At 50.9% G+C, this 20,694-nt stretch overlaps 1 long non-coding RNA gene across 1 annotated transcript; it reads left to right on the forward strand.

Annotated features, from left to right (window-relative positions):
- The first annotated feature begins 6,552 nt into the window (after positions 1-6,552).
- On the forward strand, positions 6,553-17,499 carry LOC308200515. The gene is made up of 2 exons (XR_013955657.1): positions 6,553-9,178; positions 16,296-17,499. It is a non-coding gene; the product is annotated as an uncharacterized lncRNA (long non-coding RNA).
- The last annotated feature ends 3,195 nt before the right edge of the window (positions 17,500-20,694 follow it).

Consider the following 20,694-nt stretch of genomic DNA (forward strand, 5'->3'; position numbering starts at 1 on the left):
CCTTTGGGGCCTGTGTCTGGGGGGGGGTTGGGGCCTGTGCCAGGGGGGTTGGGAGCTGCTTGTACGCTCTAGGGTCCTCTGGCAGGCTTTGGGGCCTCCCTTTGAGGGGGGCAGTTGGGAGCTGGTTGTACACCTTTGGGGCCTGAGTCTGGGGTGTGGGGGCTGGGGCTGAGGCCTGGGGCCTGGGGCATGCATCTGGGTGGTGGTGGTGGGGGGTCCAGTTCATGGGGGGGGTGGGTTGGGAGCTGCTTGTGGACAGTTGGGGTCTGCATCCGGGTGTGGCTGGGGCCTGCTTGTAGACTTCTGCAGCCTGTGTCTGGTGTTTGGGGGCTTTTCTGTAGTGTTTGGGGATTGCATTTTGGCTTTGGGATGTGTCTAGAGCTTCTGGGGCCTAGCTGTAGTGCTTGGGGCCTGCGTCTGGGGCTTTTCTGTAGCATTTTGGTAGCGTGTTTGTGATTTGGGGTCTGTATCCAGGGTTTTGCCTTTTTTGTAGTTTTCAGCTTTGTGTCTGTTTCTTTGTTGGTTGCCTGGGGTTTGGGGTTTGGATCATTAGTCAGTGTCATTAGCGTCGGGGGGTTGATATGAAGGGTTAGGGTTGTGGTTAGAGTTGTTAGGGTTAAAGAGAATAAGGATTTTAGGGTAAGGGGATCAAGGTTGTGGGAATAAAAATGTTTTTGCACAGAGTTACATCGTTTAGAGGGAAGGAAGGTGGTATTGATATATGCTTGCAGTGATAAGAAAGCTTAACAGACAACCTTGTAAAATGCAGACAACCAGAATCCTTAGAGCAATTGGGTGGAAATCACGGTGTAAGAAACATTACCACCTCAAAGAGGAAAACAGTCAAGAAAAAAATAAAATTGACTAGTAACAGGCCAGCAGCTGTGTATTTTCTGTGAAGCACTGGATAGATTGTGAACATGGATTACCCAGTCAATGGGGAAACTGGGGAGGGTCCTGGTCACCGAGAGGAAAAAAAAAATTATATAAACTGTGTTATGGAACTAGTAGGTGGCTTGTGGGACGCCTGCCATTGCAATCGTGAATAAAAATGCTACCTCACTGAGATACTTGCCTGAGCCTATGGTATTGGTTACAGAGTGTTTCTAATAAGGTGTTAGGGTTTTAAGGTTTCAGGGCTAAGGCACTAGGGTTGGGTTTCAGGGTTAGGGTTTCCAGGGTTTAGGGTTAGGATTTTAAGGTTGTTAGGGTTGGAGTTATAAGGGTTAGGGTTTGGGGGTTAGTGTGTTAAGGTTTTAAAGTATTTTGTGGTTTTAGTGTTGATAGGGTTTTTAGGGTTAGGGTCTTAGGGTTTTAGTTATGGTCAGGTATTTAGGGTTAGGGTTTTAAGGTCTTTTTTTTTTTTTTTTTTAAGGTTAGGGTCTCCAGCGTTAGGGCTTTGAGAATCTTTACGTTTTGGGTTAGGGTTTAGAGGGTCTTAATTTTTAGGGTTAGGGCTTTTAGGCGTAGGTCTAGTGTGGTAAATTTTATCGGGTTAGGACTGTAAGGGTTTTTAGGGTTAGGGTTTCTAGGGTTTTTTGGGGTAGGGGTTAGGGTTAGATCCGTGGGAGCCGTAGTGTTAGGGGTCAGGGTTCTTAGGGGTAAGGCCCAATATTAGGGTGGAAGGCCAAACTAAGGGGGGAGCCCCCCCCAAAATTGAAGGGTCGAAGCCCCAATTTAGGGGAAGAAACGTCAAAATTGTGGGGTCCCCCAAAATTGGGCGGAAGAACTCTTAATATTGGGGGAAACCCAAAAAAGGAGGGTGGGGGACTCTAAAATTGGGGGGACCCCAAAATTGGTTGTGTCCCCCCCCAAATTGGTTGTGTCCCCCCCAATTAGGGGAGGAACCCCCAAAATTAGGTGGGCGAACCCCCATATTGGGGGGGAAGAACACTTAAATGGAAGTGTGAAATTCCAGAATTGAATGTGGACCCCCCAGAACAGTCTTCAGGGGTTTAGTGTGGTAAATTTTATCGGGTTAGGGCTGCAAGGGTTTTTAGGGTTAGGGTTTCTAGGGTTTGTTGGGGTAGGGGTTAGGGTTAGATCCGTGGTTGCCATAGCGTTAGGGGTCAAGGTTCTTAGGGGTTAGGCCTAATATTAGGGCGGAAGGCCAAAATAAGAGGGTGGGAGCCCCCCCCAAAATTGAAGGGTTGAAGCCCCAAGTTAGGGGAAGGAACGTCAAAATTGTGGGGTCCCCCAAAATTGGGCGGAAGAACTCTTTAATATTAGGGGGGAACCCAAAAAAGGAGAGTGGGGGACTCTAAAATCGGTTGTGTCCCCCCCAAATTAGGGGAGGAACCCCCAAAATTGGGTGGGCGAACCCCCATATTGGGGGGGAAGAACACTTAAATGGAAGTGTGAAATTCCAGAATTGGATGTGGACCCCCCAGAACAGTCTTCAGGGGTTTAGTGTGGTAAATTTTATCGGGTTAGGGCTGCAAGGGTTTTTAGGGTTAGGGTTTCTAGGGTTTGTTGGGGTAGGGGTTAGGGTTAGATCCGTGGTTGCCATAGCGTTAGGGGTCAAGGTTCTTAGGGGTTAGGCCTAATATTAGGGCGGAAGGCCAAAATAAGAGGGGGGGAGCCCCCGCCAAAATCGAAGGGTTGAAGCCCAAAGTTAGGGGAAGGAACGGCCAAATTGTGGGGTCCCCCAAAATTGGCGGAAGAACTCTTTAATATTAGGGGGGAACCCAAAAAAGGAGGGTGGGGGACTCTACAATTGGGGGGGACCCCCAAAATTGGTCGGGTCCCCCCAAATTAGGGGAGGAACCCCCAAAATTGGGTGGGTGAACCCCCAAATTGGGGGGAAGAAGACTTAAATGGAAGTGTGAAATTCCAGAATTGAATGTGGACCCCCCCCAGACCTGGGGAGGAATCCCCAAACTTGGGGGGGACCCCCAAAATTGGGGTTAAAGCCCCAGATCCCGGGGAGCTAAGCCCCAAATTAAGGGAAGGAACCTCAAACATGTGGTGAGAACCCCAACATTGGGGGAAAGAACCTTAATATTAGGGTGGCAGGCCAAGAAAGGATGGTGGGGGCCTCCAAAATTGTGGGGGGCTTGGAATTGGGGGGAATCCCCAAAATGGAGGGGGAACCCCAAAAGTGGGGGGGGGGGGCGAAGCACCAAATTAGGGGAAGGAACCCCAAAATTGCGGGGAAGAACTCTGAAATGGAGAGCTGAAAACCCGAAATTGAGGGGAAACCCCCCAAAACGGCGGGAAAACCCTCCATAAACACGAAACCGGTAATGTAACAGAGCAAAAAATGGCGTCCTACGGCCAGCTGCGAGGCTCAATTTTCTGGGGAGTGCTGGGAAATGTAGTTCTTGGCCACCGGGTTTCCGGGAGTCCATATTGTTTTCCCAGAGCATGCCGGGAGATGTAGTTCTCGGACACTGGGCTTCCGGGAGGCCATGTTGGTTTCCCATCTTTGCTAGACTCCGGGTGCTCTGGCTTCACAGAGAAACCCCCAAACTGAAAAATGTACCTGCTAATATATTGGGCTCTAAATGTAGCCCTGGGTTAATTGAATAACAATCCCTGGGTAAGATTGAAGTGCAGGAGGGGTTGGCTACGGTTTTAAGAGCCGGTTTGCAGAAAAGGGATTTCCCGTTAAGAAATGGCATATACTGATTGTTCTCTTCCTTGCTCTGCCAAGACCTGAAGCACATCTTGGAAGCCAGGCAGAATCCGTGGAGCCAATGGAGTTCTCAAGCTCGACTTCAGCTTCTTCCCAGCTAGAAGAAGCAAGGACACGCCGGCTGAGTTCCACAGGCAACGCGCCCGTATCTGTAGACGAGGATTTAGAGATGCTACTTTGGGAACTCTCAGACGGCATACTGGAAGCCGAGCTCGACTTGGACCCAGGGAAGGATGAGGATGACCTCCTCCTTGAGCTTTCCAAGATGATTGATGATTGAACTGCATAGTCTGCATAGTCCTATGGTATATTAAAAAAAAAAAAAAAAAAAAAAAGCAAACAACTCTTCTTCTTGTTGGATACCCTGAGGTGATCCTTTTTCTAACTGAGGCTTTGCAATGAGACTTAAAGCACAGTTGGAACTGGTAGAAATTGGCAGGATCTGCACTCAGTTGTCCTAAGTTTTCCTGCTGGTCAGAGTTAAGGTCTTGTGCATGGTTCCGTAACTATAGGTGGCTACCTTTGATATCAAGAGGACAAAGCACTTGTTTCTTTTGGCACAGAAAGATGTCCATCGGCACGCTGTGGTGGCTGTGAATTGACGTAGTGATGGAGCGATACTCTGAAGGCTTAAACGGAAAGCTTCTTCCTTCCGCCCCCCTTGGCACAGCTCGATGTTGGGCACATTGTGAAGCCTGGGTGTTCTGATTTCTCGGACAGTTGATACCCAAATCCCGGAGTTACTATGTCAACTCTTGACTTTTATTTGTGTATGCCATTGTTTTGACTGTAATCTTTTGAGATGATGAAGCTGTAGGGGCGGGAGGGAGCAAAATAATTATTCTAGCGTTGTGGACCAAACATGCTGCCAGGAGTGGTGGTGGTGGGGTCAGCCCACTCGGCCTTACTTTCAATTATCAGGGATGATAAAATGGTGTGAAAAGCAGCAGCTCTGCGATACGGCTACGCTACCCCCACTCCCTTCTCTTGTGCTGTACCAAAGTTCCCCCAAGCTTTGGTTGGTGCTTTTTGCTGGTGACAGTAGGACTCCAGGGCGAGTAGTCGGGACTCTCCTGCAGTAACTGGGTCAATTAAGGGTTGGTTTAAGTGCCTCCTGGTTTTTAAAATTGCTCCCCTGAGCTGCTGCCTCTGCTGCCTGCTACAGCAAATGTTCGGGTGCCATCAGCGTCGCACTTGGGCGTGGGCACTGACCCTGAGGAGGAGAGCTGAGACTCGCGTGTATTGTGTACCCTGCCGCCAGTGATCGTTTTCCCCTAGCAGATCTATTTTGAATCATTTCCCTAAATTTTAGAGGAGCTTTAGGCTCTTTGTGCTATGATTTGTGAAGCTGTAGGGGCCCTCAGGCATTTGCTGCTGGCAGAGGAAAACCGCTTGTCGAATTTGTTGTAAATACTTTCTGTTTGGACAACAACGCCTGTGTGTGTGTGTGTGTGTGTGTGTGTGTGTGCGTGCTTTGACGACCCCCTGCGACGCCCCAGCTCCGCGAGGGAAGCTTTGAAGCGGCTCTGGGAAAACCTCTGCGGAAGAAACCGCTGCTAGTGACTTGCGGAAAAGGGACTCCACAATCAGTGAGATTGTAAAGTAGGTATGTTTATTCAGCGCTGGGCAGCACGGGAGGTCGTGGGCATGAAGATTGATGACTCTTCCTCGTCACCGCTAGTTGACCTCTTGTCTTTGCACAGACTCAGTTGCTCCTTGGCTCTTGTCCATCTGCAGGACCAGTTTCTCCCAGTTTCTTAAGACAGGCTCACTCTCTTATTAGGAGACTGACCTTGGTAAGGGGCCCAAGGCTTCTTGCTTTAGTTAATTGGCACAATGCACCATAGTTAGCAAAGACGCTAAGTAGCATCCTAGTTTAACGCTGTCAGCGCTCTATCTCTACTTGATAAGATTCTCCTAACTCCCTCTCTCACTGGAGCCCACGCAGCCCTCCGTCCTGCCGAAGGACTTCACGGGGACTTCTGCCGGCTCCGGGTGCCCGCACACAGACAGAAATGGCTTTGAGAGAAAACAATCAGGAGGAGGAGAGCTCAGAGACTGCGGCCGGCTTCGGCCACCTTCCCCTCGCTTTCCCTCTCCGTGTTCAAACCGAGCACTGTTCTGCCGTCAACCTTCGCTGCCTCTGCCCGCGGCGCTGGGCTTTCGCGTGTGCCATTGCTCCTCTACATATTTTATCCTTCCTTTTGTAAGGAATGGTCCAGCAATTCGTGTCACTAAGGGATTTGAAGGGTTAACATCGAGGCCCGGGTCTAGGTGATAAGAGAACAAAGGGGTTTTTAGGGAAAAGTGCTGACTACTGCAGGGGATGTTGCTAGAGTTTCTGAAATCCGGCGCAGAGGCTCCCAAACGAGGAGGAAGGGGGAGCTGAAGGACAATTGAAGGACAAAAGCCTGAGAGGAAGACAACCAGCATTCAGCCCGAGCAAGCCCCGAGAGACCACCAGAGACTGGTACGCAGGCGCCCCTGGGAGGGGTTTCGGATTCCGGAAACCAATTCTAATAACCCTGCCTCTTCTCGAAGTAGTAATGAATATGTATTAGCCTGGGAGCATCAAAACCAGCCGCCTTACGTAACAGGTGTGCGTCCTGGGGGAGCAGAGACTCCCGGCGCACCCAGCGCTGCTTGCTTGCCTCTATTCGTTTAATGAATTGTAAACTTTGATTGTAATCCTATTTGGATTTATAACAGCCATTTATAACACTTTTTATATTTGTATTTTATTTAAGGCTGTCTTGCCCCCCTCCCCCCCCAGCCTCGCTGCTCGCCAATAAAGCTGGTGCAGGGGCTAAGGGATTTGAAGGGCCTGCTTGTACACCTAAGGGATTTGAGGGCCTGCTTGTACACCTTTGGGGACTGCCTCTTTTGGGGGGGGGGGGGGGGTGTTAGGAGCTGCTTGTATACTTTTTTAGGCATTCCTCTGAGAGGGGGTTGGGAGCTTCGTGTATACTGGGGGGGGAGGGCCTCCCTCGAGGTGGAAGGGGGGGGGTTGGAGCGTTTCTACACTGTAGGGGCCTGCCTGTACACTTTTGGGGCCTGCCTTGGAGGGGTTGGGAACTGCTTGTACACCTTTGGGGCCTGCGTCTGCGCGGGGCGGGGGGGGTTGGGGGGTTGGAGCTGGTTTTAACCTTTCGGGCTTGCATCTGGAGGGGGTTGGGGCCTGCCTTTGGGGGGGTGGTTGTGAGCTGCTTGTATACTGTAGGGGCCTGCTTGTACACCTTTGGGGCCTGCGTCTGGGGGGGGGTTGGGGCCTGTGCCGGGGGGGTTGGGAGCTGCTTGTACGCTCTAGGGTCCTCTGGCAGGCTTTGGGGCCTCCCTTTGAGGGGGGCAGTTGGGAGCTGGTTGTACACCTTTGGGGCCTGAGTCTGGGGTGTGGGGGCTGGGGCTGAGGCCTGGGGCCTGGGGCATGCATCTGGGTGGTGGTGGGGGGGGGTCCAGTTCATGGGGGGGGTGGGTTGGGAGCTGCTTGTGGACAGTTGGGGTCTGCATCCGGGTGTGGCTGGGGCCTGCTTGTAGACTTCTGCAGCCTGTGTCTGGTGTTTGGGGGCTTTTCTGTAGTGTTTGGGGATTGCATTTTGGCTTTGGGATGTGTCTAGAGCTTCTGGGGCCTAGCTGTAGTGCTTGGGGCCTGCGTCTGGGGCTTTTCTGTAGCATTTTGGTAGCGTGTTTGTGATTTGGGGTCTGTATCCAGGGTTTTGCCTTTTTTGTAGTTTTCAGCTTTGTGTCTGTTTCTTTGTTGGTTGCCTGGGGTTTGGGGTTTGGATCATTAGTCAGTGTCATTAGCGTCGGGGGGTTGATATGAAGGGTTAGGGTTGTGGTTAGAGTTGTTAGGGTTAAAGAGAATAAGGATTTTAGGGTAAGGGGATCAAGGTTGTGGGAATAAAAATGTTTTTGCACAGAGTTACATCGTTTAGAGGGAAGGAAGGTGGTATCGATATATGCTTGCAGTGATAAGAAAGCTTAACAGACAACCTTGTAAAATGCAGACAACCAGAATCCTTAGAGCAATTGGGTGGAAATCACGCTGTAAGAAACATTACCACCTCAAAGAGGAAAACAGTCAAGAAAAAAATAAAATTGACTAGTAACAGGCCAGCAGCTGTGTATTTTCTGTGAAGCACTGGATAGATTGTGAACATGGATTACCCAGTCAATGGGGAAACTGGGGAGGGTCCTGGTCACCGAGAGGAAAAAAAAAATTATATAAACTGTGTTATGGAACTAGTAGGTGGCTTGTGGGACGCCTGCCATTGCAATCGTGAATAAAAATGCTACCTCACTGAGATACTTGCCTGAGCCTATGGTATTGGTTACAGAGTGTTTCTAATAAGGTGTTAGGGTTTTAAGGTTTCAGGGCTAAGGCACTAGGGTTGGGTTTCAGGGTTAGGGTTTCCAGGGTTTAGGGTTAGGATTTTAAGGTTGTTAGGGTTGGAGTTATAAGGGTTAGGGTTTGGGGGTTAGTGTGTTAAGGTTTTAAAGTATTTTGTGGTTTTAGTGTTGATAGGGTTTTTAGGGTTAGGGTCTTAGGGTTTTAGTTATGGTCAGGTATTTAGGGTTAGGGTTTTAAAGTCTTATTTTTTTTTTTAAGGTTAGGGTCTCCAGCGTTAGGGCTTTGAGAATCTTTACGTTTTGGGTTAGGGTTTAGAGGGTCTTAATTTTTAGGGTTAGGGCTTTTAGGCGTAGGTCTAGTGTGGTAAATTTTATCGGGTTAGGACTGTAAGGGTTTTTAGGGTTAGGGTTTCTAGGTTTTTTTGGGGTAGGGGTTAGGGTTAGATCCGTGGGAGCCGTAGTGTTAGGGGTCAGGGTTCTTAGGGGTAAGGCCCAATATTAGGGTGGAAGGCCAAACCAAGGGGGGAGCCCCCCCCAAAATTGAAGGGTCGAAGCCCCAATTTAGGGGAAGAAACGTCAAAATTATGGGGTCCCCCAAAATTGGGCGGAAGAGCTCTTAATATTTGGGGGAAACCCAAAAAAGGAGGGTGGGGGACTCTAAATTTGGGGGGACCCCCCAAATTGGTTGTGTCCCCCCCCAAATTGGTTGTGTCCCCCCCAAAATTGGTTGTGTCCCCCCAATTAGGGGAGGAACCCCCAAAATTGGGTGGGCGAACCCCCATATTGGGGGGGCAGAACACTTAAATGGAAGTGTGAAATTCCAGAATTGAATGTGGACCCCCCAGAACAGTCTTCAGGGGTTTAGTGTGGTAAATTTTATCGGGTTAGGGCTGTAAGGGTTTTTAGGGTTAGGGTTTCTAGGGTTTGTTGGGGTAGGGGTTAGGGTTAGATCCGTGGTTGCCATAGCGTTAGGGGTCAAGGTTCTTAGGGGTTAGGCCTAATATTAGGGCGGAAGGCCAAAATAAGAGGGTGGGAGCCCCCCCCAAAATTGAAGGGTTGAAGCCCCAAGTTAGGGGAAGGAACGTCAAAATTGTGGGGTCCCCCAAAATTGAGCGGAAGAGCTCTTAATATTGGGGGAAACCCAAAAAAGGAGGGTGGGGGACTCTAAAATTGGTTGTGTCCCCCCCAAAATTGGTTGTGTCCCCCCCAATTAGGGGAGGAACCCCCAAAATTGGGTGGGCGAACCCCCATACTGGGGGGGAAGAACACTTAAATGGAAGTGTGAAATTCCAGAATTGAATGTGGACCCCCCAGAACAGTCTTCAGGGGTTTAGTGTGGTAAATTTTATCGGGTTAGGGCTGCAAGGGTTTTTAGGGTTAGGGTTTCTAGGGTTTGTTGGGGTAGGGGTTAGGGTTAGATCCGTGGTTGCCATAGGCTTAGGGGTCAAGGTTCTTAGGGGTTAGGCCTAATATTAGGGTGGAAGGCCAAAATAAGAGGGGGGGAGCCCCCCCCAAAATTGAAGGGTTGAAGCCCCAAGTTAGGGGAAGGAACGTCAAAATTGTGGGGTCCCCCAAAATTGGGCGGAAGAACTCTTTAATATTAGGGGGGAACCCAAAAAAGGAGGGTGGGGGACTCTACAATTGGGGGGGACCCCCAAAATTGGTCGGGTCCCCCTAAATTAGGGGAGGAACCCCCAAAATTGGGTGGGTGAACCCCCAAATTGGGGGGAAGAAGACTTAAATGGAAGTGTGAAATTCCAGAATTGAATGTGGACCCCCCCCAGACCTGGGGAGGAATCCCCAAACTTGGGGGGGACCCCCAAAATTGGGGTTAAAGCCCCAGATCCCGGGGAGCTAAGCCCCAAATTAAGGGAAGGAACCTCAAACATGTGGTGAGAACCCCAACATTGGGGGAAAGAACCTTAATATTAGGGTGGCAGGCCAAGAAAGGATGGTGGGGGCCTCCAAAATTGTGGGGGGCTTGGAACTGGGGGGAATCCCCAAAATGGAGGGGGAACCCCAAAAGTGGGGGGGGGGGCGAAGCACCAAATTAGGGGAAGGAACCCCAAAATTGCGGGGAAGAACTCTCAAATGGAGAGCTGAAAACCCGAAATTGAGGGGAAACCCCCCAAAACGGCGGGAAAACCCTCCATAAACACAAAACCGGTAATGTAACAGAGCAAAAAATGGCGTCCTACGGCCAGCTGCGAGGCTCAATTTTCTGGGGAGTGCTGGGAAATGTAGTTCTTGGCCACCGGGTTTCCGGGAGTCCATATTGTTTTCCCAGAGCATGCCGGGAGATGTAGTTCTCGGACACTGGGCTTCCGGGAGGCCATGTTGGTTTCCTATCTTTGCTAGACTCCGGGTGCTCTGGCTTCACAGAGAAACCCCCAAACTGAAAAATGTACCTGCTAATATACTGGGCTCTAAATGTAGCCCTGGGTTAATTGAATAACAATCCCTGGGTAAGATTGAAGTGCAGGAGGGGTTGGCTACGGTTTTAAGAGCCGGTTTGCAGAAAAGGGATTTCCCGTTAAGAAATGGCATATACTGATTGTTCTCTTCCTTGCTCTGCCAAGACCTGAAGCACATCTTGGAAGCCAGGCAGAATCCATGGAGCCAATGGAGTTCTCAAGCTCGACTTCAGCTTCTTCCCAGCTAGAAGAAGCAAGGACACGCCGGCTGAGTTCCACAGGCAACGCGCCCGTATCTGTAGACGAGGATTTAGAGATGCTACTTTGGGAACTCTCAGACGGCATACTGGAAGCCGAGCTCGACTTGGACCCAGGGAAGGATGAGGATGACCTCCTCCTTGAGCTTTCCAAGATGATTGATGATTGAACTGCATAGTCCTATGGTATATTAAAAAAAAAAAAAAAAAAAAAAAAGCAAACAACTCTTCTTCTTGTTGGATACCCTGAGGTGATCCTTTTTCTAACTGAGGCTTTGCAATGAGACTTAAAGCACAGTTGGAACTGGTAGAAATTGGCAGGATCTGCACTCAGTTGTCCTAAGTTTCCCTGCTGGTCAGAGTTAAGGTCTTGTGCATGGTTCCGTAACTATAGGTGGCTACCTTTGATATCAAGAGGACAAAGCACTTGTTTCTTTTGGCACAGAAAGATGTCCATCGGCACGCTGTGGTGGCTGTGAATTGACGTAGTGATGGAGCGATGCTCTGAAGGCTTAAACGGAAAGCTTCTTCCTTCCCCCCCGCCTTGGCACAGCTCGATGTTGGGCACATTGTGAAGCCTGGGTGTTCTGATTTCTCGGACAGTTGATACCCAAATCCCGGAGTTACTATGTCAACTCTTGACTTTTATTTGTGTATGCCATTGTTTTGACTGTAATCTTTTCAGATGATGAAGCTGTAGGGGCGGGAGGGAGCAAAATAATTATTCTAGCGTTGTGGACCAAACATGCTGCCAGGAGTGGTGGTGGTGGGGTCAGCCCACCCGGCCTTACTTTCAATTATCAGGGATGATAAAATGGTGTGAAAAGCAGCAGCTCTGCGATACGGCTACGCTACCCCCACTCCCTTCTCTTGTGCTGTACCAAAGTTCCCCCAAGCTTTGGTTGGTGCTTTTTGCTGGTGACAGTAGGACTCCAGGGCAAGTAGTCGGGACTCTCCTGCAGTAACTGGGTCAATTAAGAGTTGGTTTAAGTGCCTCCTGGTTTTTAAAATTGCTCCCCTGAGCTGCTGGCTCTGCTGCCTGCTACAGCAAATGTTCGGGTGCCATCAGCGTCGCACTTGGGCGTGGGCACTGACCCTGCAGAGGAGAGCTGAGACTCGCGTGTATTGTGTACCCTGCCGCCAGTGATCGTTTTCCCCTAGCAGATCTATTTTGAATCATTTCCCTAAATTTTAGAGGAACTTTAGGCTCTTTGTGCTATGATTTGTGAAGCTGTAGGGGCCCTCAGGCATTTGCTGCTGGCAGAGGAAAACCGCTTGTCGAATTTGTTGTAAATACTTTCTGTTTGGACAACAACGCCTGTGTGTGTGTGTGTGCGTGTGTGTGTGTGTGCGCATGCGTGCTTTGACGACCCCCTGCGACGCCCCAGCTCCGCGAGGGAAGCTTTGAAGCGGCTCTGGGAAAACCTCTGCGGAAGAAACCGCTGCTAGTGACTTGCGGAAAAGGGACTCCACAATCAGTGAGATTGTAAAGTAGGTATGTTTATTCAGCGCTGGGCAGCACGGGAGGTCGTGGGCATGAAGATTGATGACTCTTCCTCGTCACCGCTAGTTGACCTCTTGTCTTTGCACAGACTCAGTTGCTCCTTGGCTCTTGTCCACCTGCAGGACCAGTTTCTCCCAGTTTCTTAAGATAGGCTCGCTCTCTTATTAGGAGACTGACCTTGGTAAGGGGCCCAAGGCTTCTTGCTTTAGTTAATTGGCACAATGCACCATAGTTAGCAAAGACACTAAGTAGCATCCTAGTTTAATGCCGTCAGCGCTCTATCTCTACTTGATAAGATTCTCCTAACTCCCTCTCTCACTGGAGCCCACGCAGCCCTCCGTCCTGCCGAAGGACTTCACGGGGACTTCTGCCGGCTCCGGGTGCCCGCACACAGACAGAAATGGCTTTGAGAGAAAACAATCAGGAGGAGGAGAGCTCAGAGACTGCGGCCGGCTTCGGCCACCTTCCCCTCGCTTTCCCTCTCCGTGTTCAAACCGAGCACTGTTCTGCCGTCAACCTTCGCTGCCTCTGCCCGCGGCGCTGGGCTTTCGCTTGTGCCATTGCTCCTCTACATATTTTATCCTTCCTTTTGTAAGGAATGGTCCAGCAATTCGTGTCACTAAGGGATTTGAAGGGTTAACATCGAGGCCCGGGTCTAGGTGATAAGAGAACAAAGGGGTTTTTAGGGAAAAGTGCTGACTACTGCAGGGGATGTTGCTAGAGTTTCTGAAATCCGGCGCAGAGGCTCCCAAACGAGGAGGAAGGGGGAGCTGAAGGACAATTGAAGGACAAAAGCCTGGGAGGAAGACAACCAGCATTCAGCCTGAGCAAGCCCCGAGAGACCACCAGAGACTGATACGCAGGCGCCCCTGGGAGGGGTTTCGGATTCCGGAAACCAATTCTAATAACCCTGCCTCTTCTCGAAGTAGTAATGAATATGTATTAGCCTGGGAGCATCAAAACCAGCCGCCTTACGTAACAGGTGTGCGTCCTGGGGGAGCAGAGACTCCCGGCGCACCCAGCGCTGCTTGCTTGCCTCTATTCGTTTAATAAATTGTAAACTTTGATTGTAACCCTATTTGAATTTATAACAGCCATTTATAACACTTTTTATATTTGTATTTTATTTAAGGCTGTCTTGCCCCCCTCCCCCCCCAGCCTCGCTGCTCGCCAATAAAGCTGGCGCAGGGGCTAAGGGATTTGAAGGGCCTGCTTGTACACCTAAGGGATTTGAGGGCCTGCTTGTACACCTTTGGGGACTGCCTCTTTTGGCGGGGGGGGGGGGGGGGGTGTTAGGAGCTGCTTGTATACTTTTTTAGGCATTCCTCTGAGAGGGGGTTGGGAGCTTCGTGTATACTGGGGGGGGAGGGCCTCCCTCGAGGTGGAAGGGGGGGGGTTGGAGCGTTTCTACACTGTAGGGGCCTGCCTGTACACTTTTGGGACCTGCCTTGGAGGGGTTGGGAACTGCTTGTACACCTTTGGGGCCTGCGTCTGCGCGGGGCGGGGGGGGTTGGGGGGTTGGAGCTGGTTTTAACCTTTCGGGCTTGCATCTGGAGGGGGTTGGGGCCTGCCTTTGGGGGGGTGGTTGTGAGCTGCTTGTATACTGTAGGGGCCTGCTTGTACACCTTTGGGGCCTGCGTCTTGGGGGGGGTGGGAGCTGCTTGTACACTGTTAGGGCCTGCCTTGGGGGAGGGGTTGGGGCATGTGCCTTGGGGGCATGGGGTTGGGAGCTGCTTCTACGCTGTAGGGGTCTGGGTCTTGGGGGGTTGGGGCTGTTTGTACACCTTTGGGGCGTGCCTCTGGGGAGGATGGGGAGTTGCTTGTACACCTTTGGGGCCTGTGTCTGGGGGGGGGGTTGGGGCCTGTGCCGGGGGGGTTGGGAGCTGCTTGTACGCTCTAGGGTCCTCTGGCAGGCTTTGGGGCCTCCCTTTGAGGGGGGCAGTTGGGAGCTGGTTGTACACCTTTGGGGCCTGAGTCTGGGGTGTGGGGCCTGGGGCTGAGGCCTGGGGCCTGGGGCATGCATCTGGGTGGTGGTGGTGGGGGGTCCAGTTCATGGGGGGGGTGGGTTGGGAGCTGCTTGTGGACAGTTGGGGTCTGCATCCGGGTGTGGCTGGGGCCTGCTTGTAGACTTCTGCAGCCTGTGTCTGGTGTTTGGGGGCTTTTCTGTAGTGTTTGGGGATTGCATTTTGGCTTTGGGATGTGTCTAGAGCTTCTGGGGCCTAGCTGTAGTGCTTGGGGCCTGCGTCTGGGGCTTTTCTGTAGCATTTTGGTAGCGTGTTTGTGATTTGGGGTCTGTATCCAGGGTTTTGCCTTTTTTGTAGTTTTCAGCTTTGTGTCTGTTTCTTTGTTGGTTGCCTGGGGTTTGGGGTTTGGATCATTAGTCAGTGTCATTAGCGTCGGGGGGTTGATATGAAGGGTTAGGGTTGTGGTTAGAGTTGTTAGGGTTAAAGAGAATAAGGATTTTAGGGTAAGGGGATCAAGGTTGTGGGAATAAAAATGTTTTTGCACAGAGTTACATCGTTTAGAGGGAAGGAAGGTGGTATCGATATATGCTTGCAGTGATAAGAAAGCTTAACAGACAACCTTGTAAAATGCAGACAACCAGAATCCTTAGAGCAATTGGGTGGAAATCACGGTGTAAGAAACATTACCACCTCAAAGAGGAAAACAGTCAAGAAAAAAATAAAATTGACTAGTAACAGGCCAGCAGCTGTGTATTTCTGTGAAGCACTGGATAGATTGTGAACATGGATTACCCAGTCAATGGGGAAACTGGGGAGGGTCCTGGTCACCGAGAGGAAAAAAAAAATTATATAAACTGTGTTATGGAACTAGTAGGTGGCTTGTGGGACGCCTGCCATTGCAATCGTGAATAAAAATGCTACCTCACTGAGATACTTGCCTGAGCCTATGGTATTGGTTACAGAGTGTTTCTAATAAGGTGTTGGGGTTTTAAGGTTTCAGGGCTAAGGCACTAGGGTTGGGTTTCAGGGTTAGGGTTTCCAGGGTTTAGGGTTAGGATTTTAAGGTTGTTAGGGTTGGAGTTATAAGGGTTAGGGTTTGGGGGTTAGTGTGTTAAGGTTTTAAAGTATTTTGTGGTTTTAGTGTTGATAGGGTTTTTAGGGTTAGGGTCTTAGGGTTTTAGTTATGGTCAGGTATTTAGGGTTAGGGTTTTAAGGTCTTATTTTTTTTTTTTAAGGTTAGGGTCTCCAGCGTTAGGGCTTTGAGAATCTTTACGTTTTGGGTTAGGGTTTAGAGGGTCTTAATTTTTAGGGTTAGGGCTTTTAGGCGTAGGTCTAGTGTGGTAAATTTTGTCAGGTTAGGACTGTAAGGGTTTTTAGGGTTAGGGTTTCTAGGGTTTTTTGGGGTAGGGGTTAGGGTTAGATCCGTGGGAGCCGTAGTGTTAGGGGTCAGGGTTCTTAGGGCTAAGGCCCAATATTAGGGTGGAAGGCCAAACTAAGGGGGGAGCCCCCCCCAAAATTGAAGGGTCGAAGCCCCAATTTAGGGGAAGAAACGTCAAAATTGTGGGGTCCCCCAAAATTGGGCGGAAGAGCTCTTAATATTGGGGGAAACCCAAAAAAGGAGGGTGGGGGACTCTAAAATTGGGGGGACCCCCCAAATTGGTTGTGTCCCCCCCCAAATTGGTTGTGTCCCCCCCCAAAATTGGTTGTGTCCCCCCCAATTAGGGGAGGAACCCCCAAAATTGGGTGGGCGAACCCCCATATTGGGGGGGCAGAACACTTAAATGGAAGTGTGAAATTCCAGAATTGAATGTGGACCCCCCAGAACAGTCTTCAGGGGTTTAGTGTGGTAAATTTTATCGGGTTAGGGCTGTAAGGGTTTTTAGGGTTAGGGTTTCTAGGGTTTGTTGGGGTAGGGGTTAGGGTTAGATCCGTGGTTGCCATAGCGTTAGGGGTCAAGGTTCTTAGGGGTTAGGCCTAATATTAGGGCGGAAGGCCAAAATAAGAGGGTGGGAGCCCCCCCCAAAATTGAAGGGTTGAAGCCCCAAGTTAGGGGAAGGAACGTCAAAATTGTGGGGTCCCCCAAAATTGGGCGGAAGAACTTTTAATATTAGGGGGAAACCCAAAAAAGGAGGGTGGGGGACTCTACAATCGGTTGTGTCCCCCCCAAATTAGGGGAGGAACCCCCAAAATTGGGTGGGCGAACCCCCAAATTGGGGGGAAGAAGACTTAAATGGAAGTGTGAAATTCCAGAATTGAATGTGGACCCCCCCCAGACCTGGGGAGGAATCCCCAAACTTGGGGGGGACCCCCAAAATTGGGGTTAAAGCCCCAGATCCCGGGGAGCTAAGCCCCAAATTAAGGGAAGGAACCTCAAACATGTGGTGAGAACCCCAACATTGGGGGAAAGAACCTTAATATTAGGGTGGCAGGCCAAGAAAGGATGGTGGGGGCCTCCAAAATTGTGGGGGGCTTGGAACTGGGGGGAATCCCCAAAATGGAGGGGGAACCCCAAAAGTGGGGGGGGGGGCGAAGCACCAAATTAGGGGAAGGAACCCCAAAATTGCGGGGAAGAACTCTGAAATGGAGAGCTGAAAACCCGAAATTGAGGGGAAACCCCCCAAAACGGCGGGAAAACCCTCCATAAACACAAAACCGGTAATGTAACAGAGCAAAAAATGGCGTCCTACGGCCAGCTGCGAGGCTCAATTTTCTGGGGAGTGCTGGGAAATGTAGTTCTTGGCCACCGGGTTTCCGGGAGTCCATATTGTTTTCCCAGAGCATGCCGGGAGATGTAGTTCTCGGACACTGGGCTTCCGGGAGGCCATGTTGGTTTCCTATCTTTGCTAGACTCCGGGTGCTCTGGCTTCACAGAGAAACCCCCAAACTGAAAAATGTACCTGCTAATATATTGGGCTCTAAATGTGGCCCTGGGTTAATTGAATAACAATCCCTGGGTAAGATTGAAGTGCAGGAGGGGTTGGCTACGGTTTTAAGAGCCGGTTTGCAGAAAAGGGATTTCCCGTTAAGAAATGGCATATACTGATTGTTCTCTTCCTTGCTCTGCCAAGACCTGAAGCACATCTTGGAAGCCAGGCAGAATCCGTGGAGCCAATGGAGTTCTCAAGCTCGACTTCAGCTTCTTCCCAGCTAGAAGAAGCAAGGACACGCCGGCTGAGTTCCACAGGCAACGCGCCCGTATCTGTAGACGAGGATTTAGAGATGCTACTTTGGGAACTCTCAGACGGCATACTGGAAGCCGAGCTCGACTTGGACCCAGGGAAGGATGAGGATGACCTCCTCCTTGAGCTTTCCAAGATGATTGATGATTGAACTGCATAGTCCTATGGTATATTGAAAAAAAAAAAAGAAAAAGAAAACAACTCTTCTTCTTGTTGGATACCCTGAGGTGATCCTTTTTCTAACTGAGGCTTTGCAATGAGACTTAAAGCACAGTTGGAACTGGTAGAAATTGGCAGGATCTGCACTCAGTTGTCCTAAGTTTCCCTGCTGGTCAGAGTTAAGGTCTTGTGCATGGTTCCGTAACTATAGGTGGCTACCTTTGATATCAAGAGGACAAAGCACTTGTTTCTTTTGGCACAGAAAGATGTCCATCGGCACGCTGTGGTGGCTGTGAATTGACGTAGTGATGGAGCGATGCTCTGAAGGCTTAAACGGAAAGCTTCTTCCTTCCGCCCCCCCTTGGCACAGCTCGATGTTGGGCACATTGTGAAGCCTGGGTGTTCTGATTTCTTGGACAGTTGATACCCAAATCCCGGAGTTACTATGTCAACTCTTGACTTTTATTTGTGTATGCCATTGTTTTGACTGTAATCTTTTCAGATGATGAAGCTGTAGGGGCGGGAGGGAGCAAAATAATTATTCTAGCGTTGTGGACCAAACATGCTGCCAGGAGTGGTGGTGGTGGGGTCAGCCCACCCGGCCTTACTTTCAATTATCAGGGATGATAAAATGGTGTGAAAAGCAGCAGCTCTGCGATACGGCTACGCTACCCCCACTCCCTTCTCTTGTGCTGTACCAAAGTTCCCCCAAGCTTTGGTTGGTGCTTTTTGCTGGTGACAGTAGGACTCCAGGGCGAGTAGTCGGGACTCTCCTGCAGTAACTGGGTCAATTAAGAGTTGGTTTAAGTGCCTCCTGGTTTTTAAAATTGCTCCCCTGAGCTGCTGGCTCTGCTGCCTGCTACAGCAAATGTTCGGGTGCCATCAGCGTCGCACTTGGGCGTGGGCACTGACCCTGCAGAGGAGAGCTGAGACTCGCGTGTATTGTGTACCCTGCCGCCAGTGATCGTTTTCCCCTAGCAGATCTATTTTGAATCATTTCCCTAAATTTTAGAGGAACTTTAGGCTCTTTGTGCTATGATTTGTGAAGCTGTAGGGGCCCTCAGGCATTTGCTGCTGGCAGAGGAAAACCGCTTGTCGAATTTGTTGTAAATACTTTCTGTTTGGACAACAACGCCTGTGTGTGTGTGTGTGCGTGTGTGTGTGTGTGCGCGTGCGTGCTTTGACGACCCCCTGCGACGCCCCAGCTCCGCGAGGGAAGCTTTGAAGCGGCTCTGGGAAAACCTCTGCGGAAGAAACCGCTGCTAGTGACTTGTGGAAAAGGGACTCCACAATCAGTGAGATTGTAAAGTAGGTATGTTTATTCAGCGCTGGGCAGCACGGGAGGTCGTGGGCATGAAGATTGATGACTCTTCCTCGTCACCGCTAGTTGACCTCTTGTCTTTGCACAGACTCAGTTGCTCCTTGGCTCTTGTCCATCTGCAGGACCAGTTTCTCCCAGTTTCTTAAGATAGGCTCGCTCTCTTATTAGGAGACTGACCTTGGTAAGGGGCCCAAGGCTTCTTGCTTTAGTTAATTGGCACAATGCACCATAGTTAGCAAAGACGCTAAGTAGCATCCTAGTTTAACGCTGTCAGCGCTCTATCTCTACTTGATAAGATTCTCCTAACTCCCTCTCTCACTGGAGCCCACGCAGCCCTCCGTCCTGCCGAAGGACTTCACGGGGACTTCTGCCGGCTCCGGGTGCCCGCACACAGACAGAAATGGCTTTGAGAGAAAACAATCAGGAGGAGGAGAGCTCAGAGACTGCGGCCGGCTTCGGCCACCTTCCCCTCGCTTTCCCTCTCCGTGTTCAAACCGAGCACTGTTCTGCCGTCAACCTTTGCTGCCTCTGCCCGCGGCGCTGGGCTTTCGCGTGTGCCATTGCTCCTCTACATATTTTATCCTTCCTTTTGTAAGGAATGGTCCAGCAATTCGTGTCACTAAGGGATTTGAAGGGTTAACATCGAGGCCCGGGTCTAGGTGATAAGAGAACAAAGGGGTTTTTAGGGAAAAGTGCTGACTACTGCAGGGGATGTTGCTAGAGTTTCTGAAATCCGGCGCAGAGGCTCCCAAACGAGGAGGAAGGGGGAGCTGAAGGACAATTGAAGGACAAAAGCCTGGGAGGAAGACAACCAGCATTCAGCCCGAGCAAGCCCCGAGAGACCACCAGAGACTGATACGCAGGCGCCCCTGGGAGGGGTTTCGGATTCCGGAAACCAATTCTAATAACCCTGCCTCTTCTCGAAGTAGTAATGAATATGTATTAGCCTGGGAGCATCAAAACCAGCCGCCTTAAGTAACAGGTGTGCGTCCTGGGGGAGCAGAGACTCCCGGCGCACCCAGCGCTGCTTGCTTGCCTCTATTCGTTTAATAAATTGTAAACTTTGATTGTAATCCTATTTGGATTTATAACAGCCATTTATAACACTTTTTATATTTGTATTTTATTTAAGGCTGTCTTGCCCCCCTCCCCCCCCAGCCTCGCTGCTCGCCAATAAAGCTGGCGCAGGGGCTGAGGGATTTGAAGGGCCTGCTTGTACACCTAAGGGATTTGAGGGCCTGCTTGTACACCTTTGGGGACTGCCTCTTTTGGGGGGGGGGGTGGGGGGGTGTTAGGAGCTGCTTGTATACTTTTTTAGGCATTCCTCTGAGAGGGGGTTGGGAGCTTCGTGTATACTGGGGGGGGAGGGCCTCCCTCGAGGTGGAAGGGGGGGGGTTGGAGCGTTTCTACACTGTAGGGGCCTGCCTGTACACTTTTGGGGCCTGCCTTGGAGGGGTTGGGAACTGCTTGTACACCTTTGGGGCCTGCGTCTGCGCGGGGCGGGGGGGGGTTGGGGGGTTGGAGCTGGTTTTAACCTTTCGGGCTTGCATCTGGAGGGGGTTGGGGCCTGCCTTTGGGGGGGTGGTTGTGAGCTGCTTGTATACTGTAGGGGCCTGCTTGTACACCTTTGGGGCCTGCGTCTGGGGGGGGGTGGGAGCTGCTTGTACACTGTTAGGGCCTGCCTTGGGGGAGGGGTTGGGGCATGTGCCTTGGGGGCATGGGGTTGGGAGCTGCTTCTACGCTGTAGGGGTCTGGGTCTTGGGGGGTTGGGGCTGTTTGTACACCTTTGGGGCGTGCCTCTGGGGAGGATGGGGAGTTGCTTGTACACCTTTGGGGCCTGTGTCTGGGGGGGGGTTGGGGCCTGTGCCGGGGGGGTTGGGAGCTGCTTGTACGCTCTAGGGTCCTCTGGCAG

The sequence above is a fragment of the Anser brachyrhynchus genome (assembly GCF_964034855.1).
Source record: "Anser brachyrhynchus genome assembly, chromosome: 10".
Taxonomy (NCBI): domain Eukaryota; kingdom Metazoa; phylum Chordata; class Aves; order Anseriformes; family Anatidae; genus Anser; species Anser brachyrhynchus.